The sequence below is a fragment of the Marmota flaviventris genome, chromosome 9 (genome assembly GCF_047511675.1).
Source record: "Marmota flaviventris isolate mMarFla1 chromosome 9, mMarFla1.hap1, whole genome shotgun sequence".
Taxonomy (NCBI): Eukaryota; Metazoa; Chordata; class Mammalia; order Rodentia; family Sciuridae; genus Marmota; species Marmota flaviventris.
The window spans coordinates 124,797,866-124,810,725 of NC_092506.1; positions in this window are offsets into that span (position 1 = coordinate 124,797,866).

A 12,860-nucleotide genomic window follows, 5' to 3' on the forward strand; every position below is an offset into this window, starting at 1 on the left:
GCTAGTGCTCTGGGGGTGAATCCCACTCAAGTTGGGGTCATGGTACATTTACACATGTCCATGCATCCTCAGAGATGGGTATGGTGGCACATTCTCTCATCCCAAGAGCTTGGGAGGCTGAGGCAGGAGGTTCAAAAGCTGGAGGCCAGCCCCAGTAACTTAATGAGGCCCTGAGCAACTCAGCAAGACCCTGTCTCTAAATAAAATATAAAACATGGCTGGGAATGGGGCTTAGGGGTGAAGCATCCCTGGGTTAAGTCCCCAGTACACACACAAAAAGAAAAAAAAAAAAAACAGGAAAGAAGACCAGCAGCCCTCAGAACGTGGGTGGCCTCAGGAGGGCTGACCTGTGGGCTAGCCTTTATGCTCAGTCCCGAGGCTGGCTTTGAACTCAGGCATGTGGCTGGTGTGGAGGGACATGGGGCTGATGAGGGTCTTGGGCACATCTGGACCACAGATGGCTGTAGAGATATTCTTACTCGCCTGCTCTCTCCAAATGACAAGAAGATAGAGAAATGTTGACAGAGGGCTCCAACTTCAAGTCAACCCTTCAACAAGCTGGGAACCATAAATGGTGAGCCTTAGTTTCTAAATCTGTGAACTACAGCCAAGGACAGGAGCCACACTGCCTACTGAGAGGTCTGTGGAGAGAATTACAGACTAGAAAATATGGAAATACTCATGAAGCTTTAAAAAACTGTTCAAAGTTGGTGACAGGTAGAGATTCAAAAATGTCTGTCAGGTATTTCTACAGATGATACTTGAGATGTGTGGGTGCTGTGAGTGAAAGAGGATAATATGTGTTTTACATCTGAGTCAGAGAAGCCTGTTCTGTTTTGCTGCCCACCATAATCTGTTGAGATAGGTGCAGAGTCTCACACTCATTACTCATGAAAATAAAACAAGGTTTCTGAGCATGGAAGGGACTTATCCAAATTCCCACAGCTCCTCTGTGATGGAAATGAGGGCACATTGCACTCTGCCATTTGGGCTTTTGTAGAATTTGGTACAAAATCCTTTCTAAAGAGTCAGATTGACAAAACTGGGTGGGGAGCAGACTGGGTGTGATGTCACATGCCAGGAGCCTTGGATTCAAGTGGATTATTGCCAGTTTCTGAGACTTGAGTGTCTCTTTTTCCCTTTCCTGTTTTCCTGAGGAGTATTTGTGTCTTCAGATCAACATTCTGTGCTCTCCTTTCTCTGATATTTGGCCACCCCTGTCCTTGAGCCAGGAATTTTCTCCAGGAAGAAGCCAGGTGGTTATATGATGCAAAAGATAAAATCTAGCTTTTGGGCCAAACAGATGTAGTTGGATTCCCAGCTTCACCTTTTCTTAATCTGGGACATTGCACAAGCCATGGTTTCTGAGCCTCAGTTTCCTCATATGAACTGACTCCTCTGTGTCTCTGAGATGCTTTCAAAATTTAATGAAACACAAATGAAAGAGCCCAGCCTGGGGCCCAGGACTGAGCCAATGCTCAAAGAGAGGGGGCACCTTTTTCATTCCCCCTCCACGGAAAAAGTTCCATGGGAATATAAGATCAGTGTGTCCCAGGGAGCAGGCAGGCAACACCTTACTAGCTATGGCCACCAGGGACCTGAGAAAAAAGCAAAGATTCAGTGAGACGAGTCCAGAGAAGGTGGTGTGGAAAAGTTCAGAAACATGTGGCTAATAATTCCCTGGGAGAAGAAGGAAAAGTTGCTTCTATAAAAAAATCTATGTCAAGAAAAAAAAATCGAGGGAATCTTAGGGACAAACACTATTCTGTACAGAGTTGATAGGGCCTTGAAGATTATCTTATCCAGCTCCTTTGACCCATGTGGAAATTGAGGCACAAAAAAGGAGGTTACTATTGGGGTCACAGAAGGCATTCATGGAAGACTTCCAACTTCCTCTAGTGTTCTGAAAAACCAGCCTCTACCTCAGAGCAAAGCCTGTCCAAGGAAGAGACATGACATTTGTCCTTGGAAAGACCCACAGAGCACTCCTAAGCACATTCCCACCCTGCTGAGTTGTTTATCTACAAATAACAGGTGAGATCTGCTGTGCCAGGTGTCCCTGACTCAGTCAGGCTAGGTGGGGATCCATAGCAGCCCCCTAGCAGCCACCAATCAGCATGAGACAGGGAAATACCTGGGATGCCAGTGGTTTATGGTGGTTGATAACAAGTTGGGAAACCATGTAGTTCAGCACATACACCCCTCTTGGCTTAAACCAATCAGATCAAATGAATACCCCTTTTGTACTGACCAATCACCCCTACCCAACTTGTTCCCTCCAGTGAATGTGCTAATCATGTTTTAGAGTTGTTATTTGATTTTCCTGCGGTGTGTGATGATTTGCTAAAAGAGGCTATGATGTATGTGAAGTCCCTGCCCTCTCCAAAAAATGTATAAAAATGCTGCAAACTCTGGGCTCAGGGCCTCTCAGCATCACCAGTTGCTGTGTGTGCGCACGAGGAGGACCGAGCTAGCTCACAATAAACACCTCTTTGCTGCTTACATCGATCTTGGGTCTCTGGTGGTCTTTGGGGGTCCTGAATTCGAGCATAACAGTTCATGAAACCTCCCATGCAGGCTGTTTGGGACTGAAAGAGGGCCTACCTGTGTCATGGAAAGGGAGATAGAACTGTAAGGGTCCCGCAAAACGTCAGAGAAAGAGACCACCAAAGTGACCACTCATGCAATTGGCAGAAGGGGGATTTATTGAACCAGCATGCTGGGGCTCCGTGCCCACTCAAGAAGGGAAAGCAGCCCAGAGCCCCGAGCAGGGGCTGAGCACTGCTTAAGTACACTTTTTGGGGAGGGCGGAGGGCTTTGTATACATCAGAACAAATCATCATGAGGCGTGGGAAAATTGAACAACAACTCCTAAACATGATTAGTTCATTCATTGGCGGGAACAGGTCAGGCTGGAGTGATAGGTCATTCCTAAGGAGGGGGTTACATTTAAACTGATTGGTCCAGGCCCTGCAATGCCTATGTGCGACCACACAGAGCCCTAAACAACCAAATAGTCAGGGGAAATATTCACTGGGTGGTTCTAAGCATTGTCTTAACAGCTACAGAAATTTCGGGTTTTTCAGGTAGCATAGAAACCTAACAATACCTCCTTTACATTTTAACTCAGACCTTGAAACTTAGAAACTTTTACAACACCCGGTCTTTTACCCTTTAACTTTTATGCTTTAACTTCAATTTCTTTTACCCTTACAGAACCTGCTCCTATCTTTTGGTGGTCAGAAGAGAAACAGGAAAGAAGGTGGGTCCATTGGCAGCATCCAAAGCCTGTACCCCAACATTTCTGTCCAAGGCCTGGTGGCCTTGCAATGACTCTGATCTGCCAGTTGAAGCTGGCTGGACAGCCCTACCTGTCTAGAATTCTTCCTGGCCCATCCTGCCATGAAATAAGAAATTCTGCACTCAAAGAGGGGGCTGGGGCAGGCAGGATGTCCTTGGAGGTCCTTAACAGCTCTGGAAGTCTTCACACAGGGTCTCTGGAAAAATGAGAGGTGATGTTCCTGCAGAAGAACCCTTAGAAACTTCTGTGTGATGGTGACACATACCATTTCTTCTTCCATAATCATCCATGCTATAGTCCTGGCTCAGGTCAGACAGCCTGCCATGCATGCACTTTATTTTAAAATACCTCTTGCTTTATCTATATCTATATCTGTATCTATGTATCAATCTCTCTCTATATCTATCTACCTACCTATCTACCTATCTATCTATATATCTATATATCCATACATCTATATATCTATACATCATATCTATCTATATCTATATATCTGTATATCTATATATCATCTATCTATCCCTGTGAATTCCTGAACTCCCAGTCAGAAGAAAGCACTCAATTCTGTCTTTGAGTATGCTGATGGTGATGTGATTTCTCAGACAGAACCCTCTGAGCTCTGCAGCAGAAACAAGCCCCCTCCTGATGTAATTTAAAAGAATAGCCTCCCAATTTTCTCATCTCTTTGCTGGATACACCTTATCCAAGGACAGGATAAGCCAATGTTTGGTTAAATAGCTCAGAGGTTAATTCTCAACAGATGTGAGAACTTTTTTCTTACATTCCTCCACTCTTAGAGGGAATCTGGTCAGCTCTTCTTGCTGGATTCACAAGGCTACCTTTGGCCCACATGTTCCCCACTCTTCAGGCCTTCACACCTACATTCGATCACTGAAAGATAACAGAACAAAGGACAGGAACCCTGACAGAAATGCAGGAAAGCTAAAAGAAAACCTTAGCTATAAAAAGGAGAAGAAGACCCTTCCACGGATTCCACCTCTTGGGTCTCCTTCTTCCTCTGAGACGTCTTTTCTGCTGTCCTTTAATAAACTTCTACTTTCCTCTCTGACCTTGCCTCAGCGTGCTTCTCTGGTGTTATACTTCAACATTGGGGAACCAAGGACTCGTCACTGGTAAACAACAACAACACTGGTGTCCGAAGAAGTGAGGATTTCTGTCCTTTTTTGTATTCTAGGCTTCCTTTGTTCTCATGCCTTTTCTTCTTATTTTTCTCTTTTCTGAATCCTTGACTAGGCCCAGAAATAGGCCAAGTAATTCTTGGTGGGGTGGCCCAAAGGTGGAACACAGGTGGGCTGAAGGAGGAAGAGCAATACAGAGAGCGAAAGACAAATGAACCACCTTAAAGCTTCCTGTAAAGAGGGGGAATTCTTGGGACAGATTACCTTGGTTACAGGTGGAGGGGTGAGGTTCTTGACAGGGGTCAAAGAAGCACTCTGAGAGAGTTAAAATTCTTCCCTTATTGGACAGTCTCCAAATGGTTGGAATCATTCAAAATCGGTCTTCTTGATTTTGCCTGACTCAAGTTATCTATCTGTACTGACTGCCTGTCTAATTCTGGCTTCATGAAAACATTTGCTTTTCAATTTTCAGTATTTTCCCTATAATTTAACATTGCAAAAAAACAAAGAAAAAGGAACCATTAAATCATCAAGGAAAACAATTAATGGAATGCACTTGGGCCCCTTCCCTTCAGTCTCTGGACACTCTCTCAGCATTCCTGCTTTTTTTTCTGCCAGGGTCACAGGAAGCACCTGGGGTAACTGTGTTAAGATGATGAGAGTCACGGCCTCAAGAAAGAGTGCTTTTGTAAAGTGATCCCAAATAAATAGTGAAGGAGAGAGCAGAGTTCAAAACTAGGATCTCCTAAGCCCTCAGGCACAGAATAGGCTCAGTATTCATTTCTAGTTTTTTTTTTTTTTTAATCTTCATACAGATTTCCAGATTTGTATTAATTTGCAGATCCACTGAAAGACCCAAGCAACCTCATTCTACTTGGGACCTCATTTTGCTCTGAAACTTAACCTTTGACCTACTATAGTCCTAAAGTCAGGAAAATACCACAGAAAAGCTCTGTGGAAACAGTTCTAAAAAAGCCGCAGATGGTGATCGCTGAAGACAGGCCAAGATATTGTAATATCTGAAATTCCAGATGCTCCCATCTAGGTGTGGTGGCCAATATCTAAACTAGAAGCCCTGCAGCTGGGCTCCTGCCCCCCTTGCCACACCCTCATGGTTTAAACCAATCATTTTACTTGCATCAAACCCTTGAACTAAGAATCCTTTCCATATTCTTAATCCGCTAATCCTGTTTTAGAATTGTTGTTGGATTTTCCGCGGTGTGTGGTGATTTGCTAAGAGATGCTGTGATGGATGTGGGGTGCCTGCCTTCCCCAAAGAGTGTATAAACTGCTGCAGGCCCTGGGCTGGGGCCTCTCAGCGCCCCCAGTTGCTGTGCATGGAGGACTGAGCTAGCTCGCAATAAACACCTCTTTGCTGCTCACCTTGATCTGGGTCTCTGGGGGTCTTTTGGGGGCCGCAAATTAAACATGACAGCACCTGGGTTTTAATCCTTCCAGGTCACGATGGTTGGTGGAGAGGATTCCAGGAAGGGCATATGGATAAAAGGTCCTGATCCTGGGCTAGGGCTCAGTGACCCAGACCAGTCCGCTATCCCTGGGGTGAGGGCGGCGGAGTGCAGAGAGGAGGAAAATCTCGCTAGTACTGGCGGTGGTGGGGCCAACACGTGAGCTGCAGGCAGCAGCAGTGTTCGGTGGAGGCTGAGGAGGTTAAGGGGGGGTATTTGAGGAGGTTGAGAGCGGCAGAGACCAAGGCCGCAAGGGGAGTGGGTCGGGTGGGTGGCCCGCATCTTCGGAGGTAGCCCAACAGGCCCGAGGCTACAGCAGCACTGCCCAGCGCTGCCCAGTCCCTGCCATTTGGGGACCCAGCACAGGGCAAGGCACCAGGTGCCGTGGGCCAGTCCCCCTGGCCATTCAATCCTTGCACTCGGGTGCAACCCTGGGGCCCACCTCAGTTTCCCAGGGTGGCGGGGTTGGCACTGCTGGCCATGGCACTACCACTTTGCTGTGTACCAGGCACTTAACTTGTGCGTTTCCATGCTCAGGGTGCACAGAGAGGTGCAGCGCCCTGCCCAAAGTCACACTGCTGGGATGTGGTGGGATGAGCTTCCAATACCCGTGCAGGCCTGCACACTTCCTGGCCTCTGGTCCTTCTCCCAGCGGTGCTCACAACTGGTTCCCTCAGGTCCTGGTGGGGCTGCTGAGGGTGTTCTGGGACTTGCTCTGAAATTGGATGCAGCAGAGTGTGTGAGTTCCTTGGGACAGGCTTTTTCCATGCCTTTGTCCAATTACTGGAAGGTATTCCTGTTAGGTGCCCTCTGAATCTGGCTGCAACCAAATAAAACTGTTTCCCCATCTTCAGTGCTATCTTAGGTGCCTTGCCTTGTCCATCACTACAAAAGTATACTTCTATACACTTAAACATTGTTTATATTTTCATGAAACGGTAAACAGATGAGATTAATTGTGTACTTCAAATAACAAAATATCACTTATTAAAATGGAATAATTTGCCTAAGTTCAGAAATTTACAAGGATTGTTTTAAAGTGTGAATAAAGAAGAAGTTAACAGATGGGAAAGAGAAATTAGAAGGTTCTAAGTATGGATTTAGTAGAAGGAAAATTTGTTTTGGGATAAGAGAGTGTATGTGATTAAGTAAATCAGAGGGTTTAAACAAGTGATAAAGAAGGTCTGTTTATGTTGGCTATATAGGATTCAGTAAGTCATAAAGAAGGTCTGTGTAAGTTGATTATATATGTAAGTTTTTTGAGCAAGTAATCTTGAAGTAATTAAGCATTATACAACTGTGGTTAAACCACAACTGTTATTTTGCAATACTGTAGTATGTTATTTCTTTAAGAGCTAAACTTGATTAATATAAAATCAACTATAGTAATTGTGGTAGTATTACTCTTTTTTGTATATCAAATGTGTTCATGTTTTCCAGGTATATAAGTCTTTAAATTAGAAGCTCGACAACAACAACAACAACAACAAAAAAAAAACCTTATATCAAGCTGGTGTTCTCCAAACTAAAGTTGCATGGTAATTTTAGACTTATAAGAATAACATATTGAAGATTTATTTATATCATTTAATTTTCTATAACTGGACCTGTTATCAATAATATAAATATGAAGTCCTATACACTGGGTAGAATTCAAATGTAACATCATATTTTGTTAGCTAGTATTCATGTAACATCAAACAACAATATATGTAAACTTTATAAAATGATATTTAAGAAACAAAGATCAACTTCAATACTAGAACACTTTACCTAAGATTTATAAAGAGCCTTGCCTTCCCTGAGATAATGTTCTGCCTACCATCTTACTATATATCAGAATGACTCCAAAGTAGCCCTGACTTCAGCTAAAAGCCAGTACTCTTAATTTAAGGTGAAACTGACTTTGCTGGATCTTTAAGATCAAGAATTAAAGTTAAATTAAAAAGGCCAAGAAAACCAATATTTGACTCTTGCCCTCTGAGTCAGTCTGAATCTAGGGAACAGGGAACTTCTATAAAGAGCTTTGCAACTCTGGACCACATAACCTCCTGATCAGGGAGATTAATGAGACCACTGGAGAATGAAAACCCAATCAGTGAACTTGCCGTGAATAGGAGGGTCATTTGAGACAGGAGATGCCCCTGATTCTTCCAAGGAAAGCCACATGGTCAAGCAAGATCTGGACCCCTCATTGTGCAGATAGTACTAGCAGAACTAAGAGGCTGCTTTCAAGTTCTCCCACAAGTGATCCCTATGGGAACTCAGCTGACTCTTAATGATAGAAACAAAGTCAATTTTGACCAGCTTCATCTTAAACACCTACCAAAAACAGTTAAGCTAAAACACAGTAATTCCTGGGAGTAATGAAGGACAGGAACAGCTAGAAAAGAGGAGACAGCAACTAGGCCAACAGAACTCCAGGGGTGGTGTTCAGTCAAGTGTGGCCTTGGCTCCTCCACCTCACAGGACCCCTATTAGTCCTCTTTATGTTTCTCCTAATAGAACTCTGTATGTTAAATTGCCTACAGAAGTTCCTGCAAGATCAGATACACAAATTCACCAACCAGCCGGGCAATCAACTACTTCTTTAAGACTACCAGCCCCTGATGCCCAAGACAGAGACCTACGACTCATGACCAACTCTTCTAGTGAAAAACCAGCCTATACCTCAGAGCAAAGCCTGTCCAAGTAAGGGACATGACCATTGTCCTTGGAAAGACCCACAGAGCACTCCTAAGCACATTCCCAACCTGCTAAGTGGTTTATCTACAAATAACAGGAGAGATCTGCTGCACCAGGTGTCCCTGACTCAGGCTAGGTGGAAACCCATAGTAACCCCCTAGCAGCCACCAATCAGCATGAGACAGGGAAATACCTGGGATGCCAGATGACCCTCCCAGTAATTACATGTTGGGAAACCATGCAATTCAGCATGAAAACCCGTCTTGGCTTAAACCAATCAGTTCAAATGAATATTTGTAACCAATCACTTCTACCCAACTTGTTCCCACCAGTGAATGTGCTAATCATGTTTTAAAGTTGTTATTTGATTTTCCTGCGGTGTCTGATAATTTGCTAAGAGATGCTATGATGTATGTGGGGGTCTCTGCCTTCTCCAAAGAATGTATAAAACTGCTGCAAATCCTGGGCTCTGGGCCTCTCAGTATCACCAGTTGCTGTGTGTGCGCAGAGGACCGAGCTAGCTCATAATAAATGCCTCTTTACTGCTTACATTGATCTTGGGTCTCTGGTGGTCTTTTTGGGGGTCCCGAATTTGAGCATAACACTAGCTCTAGACACTCTTTCCCACCTAACACCCTTCATAACCTCTTTTCCAGATATTACAACCTCTCTTTCACTTCCTAGAAATGAGATCTGCTCTCTGGCAGGCCCACTCTACTTGGTCTGTCTGCTCTACAGCATCCCCACCATGAAGCATCAAACCTAAACTCCCCACACATCAGATGAGGAGCCACCAGTCAGATGAACACTGGCAGATCAACTTCACTCACATGCCTAGGCACAAAGAGCTTCACTACCTACTTACTTTGGTTGATACATTCTCAGGTTGGATAGAAGATTTCCCTACATCCAGGGAAACTGCTGACACTGTCACCTCAATCCTCATCAAGCAGACCATTCCCATGTTAAGAATTCCCACCTCCTCCCAGTTAGACAAAGGTCCAGCCCCCACTTCTCAGGAAACAAGCAGACCAGTGCCTTCCTGCAACATTCATCACCTCAGTCCCAGCACAACCACAAACTGAATTGGACCCTCTTCAACTCAGTCTTACTTCAGGAACTACATTCTCAGTTGTTGCAACCTTGCTGGATGGGACCCCATACAGTCATATTTACTACCCCAATGGTGACCAAGCTTTTAGACATTCTCCCTGGTACCATGTCTCCCACCTGAAAAAGGCACCTGTTCCAAATATCCAGTCCTGGACTTCCACCACGCCCACTAAACTCAAAATTTCTCACCAATCCTGTTCTTCTTTTACTAATCATTAAATTTCTTTCAAGTTTCTATCCCAACCACAGATGGTGCTTTAACATCCAAGTGACATGGCATGAGGATTACACCACCCACTCTCAGTTTATGGGTCAATTGCCCTTCCACTGGCTGAAATTGGGCTGTCACCCTTAACATTACTGGATTCAACCAAGCTACCTCTGATACTTCCTAGAGTCCCTACGACAGGACCAAAGGCTGATACCAAGGATCTCCTCTGCCCAGGACTGATTTGAAGCCATCGATCACTTGTGGTTTCAAGGAACTTTTATGGACTTTACCCCTGCCAAAATAACTGTTTATAGCCACTGGGTGTTATTTCTGGCTGCTTGGTGTTCCCAGACCTGTCCCTGAACATTCCTCCACTTTCTCCCCTAGGTCCTACGCTGCCCACCATTAAGCAGGATGTAGCCAGAGGATTTTATGATTTCCCCATGTCACTTAGAAAAACAAATGGGAGGAATGTTAGGTTCAGGACAGGCTGAACCCAGTTGTATGTAGGGCAGGCTGAACGGATGTTAGCTGCAGGATAACACATGCCCCCCCTCCCCCTGTTCTTTATCACCTGTTTACATCAAGTCTGAACACTCGACCCCCACCCATCTGGTGCAACAGAAACCCACATCTGACCCCTGCACCATCTGCCTGAAGGCAGAAGAGGATACCCTTAGCAACTACTGTGTAATCCAATCATTGTCCACCAACAAGGCAGCTTGCAGACCCAGAGACCCCATTAGAATTTGGCTTTAAAAACTCCCTCCTGCTGGTGCCTCCATATCTTGTTCTCTCTTTCTCAATCTCTTTCTTCACTCTCTCTTTCTCTCTCCTCCTCTTTTGCACTGCTGCAATAAAGATCTCTTGGTCACTCCGAGTGTTGTGGTCACTTTCCTTTCACTTCTACCCCTAAACTATCATTTGGCCCTGTGTGAGAGAGCAGAGGTGGGCTTAGAGTGATCTTTGTACTCCAGAGGTGGTGTCACTCACCCAAGGAAAGTGAAATACTGGAGCCCAAGCCTTGCCTCAGGCAAAGGAACGTTTAGATAACCCTTGAAGCATGGGATTTCAGTCTGGAACAGTTGGTTGTCAACCCCAGAACCAAGGTTCCTCTCCTTGGTATTGAATGTTTATCAAGCCCACTTTGCTACTGAGCAGTGAGGTTTGTACACAACAGAACCTGCCTACACACATAAGTGAAAGTCAGTGTGATACATTCACATACATGTAGAAGAGAAATAAAGGGAGGACAATATATGACATGCATTGCAGTCTCACTTATAACCAGAAACTTCAGCTGTAGTGAAAGACAGCATGCATTCGAGTGCTTGCACCTGCTGCTAGTGAAGACGTTTGAGTTGGTTAAAAAAAGAAAGAAAGAAAAAGTACTAGGATCTAGTTCAAACAAGAAAATCCAAGAGGGAGATGAAGATGGAAACTAGTGTTGGGACACTTAGTGTTGGGACAACCTTATTTAAACTAATAAAAAATAGAGGCTAGATTGAACTAGGGATGACACGCCAAGGTCAATTACAGGCTGCCTCAGTCTACCCACAGGTTGTACTATGACCCTTCCATGGATCCCTTCAGTTGCCACTAATAACAAGTAAAATATTAGCAAGATTGTAATTTTTAGATTCATTGGGGTGATATTTATGTGCCATCTCATACTGTTAGCATATATACTAGTCTATGTTTACTCACTATAATTTTAAATTTATGTTGAGTTAATGTGTAGTGTGAAAAAATGAGCACTAATTTTCATAAAGTTTCCTTATTCTCCTGAAGCTCCCCTTACTACTTTGTGTTACATAATTAGAGGCAAGGGGTAGAGTTTCCTATAAAAACTTTTAAATATTGTGTCTTAAAATAATTGTCATTTAAAGTGGGCTTGATTAAACCATTTTAAGATCAAAATTCTTGTGACCAGATGAATCTTGATAATACAGATCCATCCCACCCAAGAATTGTGTGAAGCCTAGATCCTGGCACCCAAACACTAAATTGGTGTCCCTCAATATATTTGATAACTAAAAATTTTCCTTAAGGACTGTTCTGCCTCTTTGAGAATACTATTGAGAACATATCCATTACCTACTTTATTTTAACAAGAAAGTGATGACAAACAACTTCTTTCTGGGAAAATTATTTTTTCTGATGTGTCTGACATATAAAAAAGGCTATGATCTTGTTTAGTGACACCTTTGTCAATTATTCTAGAATCTTGGAAGGCAAGGTTATGTTTGTCTGTGTTTAATGGGAATTCACATTAGAAATGTTGACATCTAAACACTAATATCATTTTAGCAGTTTGATGTGAGAACAGAGTTGGGAAGTGACAGCCGTGTGTATGATAGTAGTTCTGAGTTGAGTAGAATATACATTCATGTCATCACTTTGGCGGGGTGGGTTACTTACTAGGGGTTGAACCCAGAGCCACTCTACCACTGAGTTCCAGCCCTTTCTCCCCTTCTTGAAATGGCAGTCTGAAACTTGGGATCTTCCTGCTTCAGCCTCCCAAATTCTTGGGATTAACAAGAAAGCAGCACCATGCCCAGCTGTAATCACTTTTAAAATAACCCTTTCTACTTACTGGTGTTCATATTAGCAAATTTGAAAAATGCAGATAGATGTACATACACCAGATCTCATGGTATGACTCATTACAAATTATCTTTTCATTTGAAGCACTGCTAGTTATGATAGAGAAAATTAAAATAGCATTTAGCTCAAGCTAGCTACAATGTAACAAAAATTTCTTCAACTTGTTTAACTTTAAAAAGGATGTTTATTTTGACTTTTTAAAAATCTTGTAAAGTGTTTGTTGCTTATTAGTATTGAAAGGTGCTGTGGAAACATGTAAGTAAAGACTTCTCGGAAGAGAATATATTTTCAATTGTGTAGAGATGTATTGAATCTCTTTGACCTGAGAAGCCAGACAA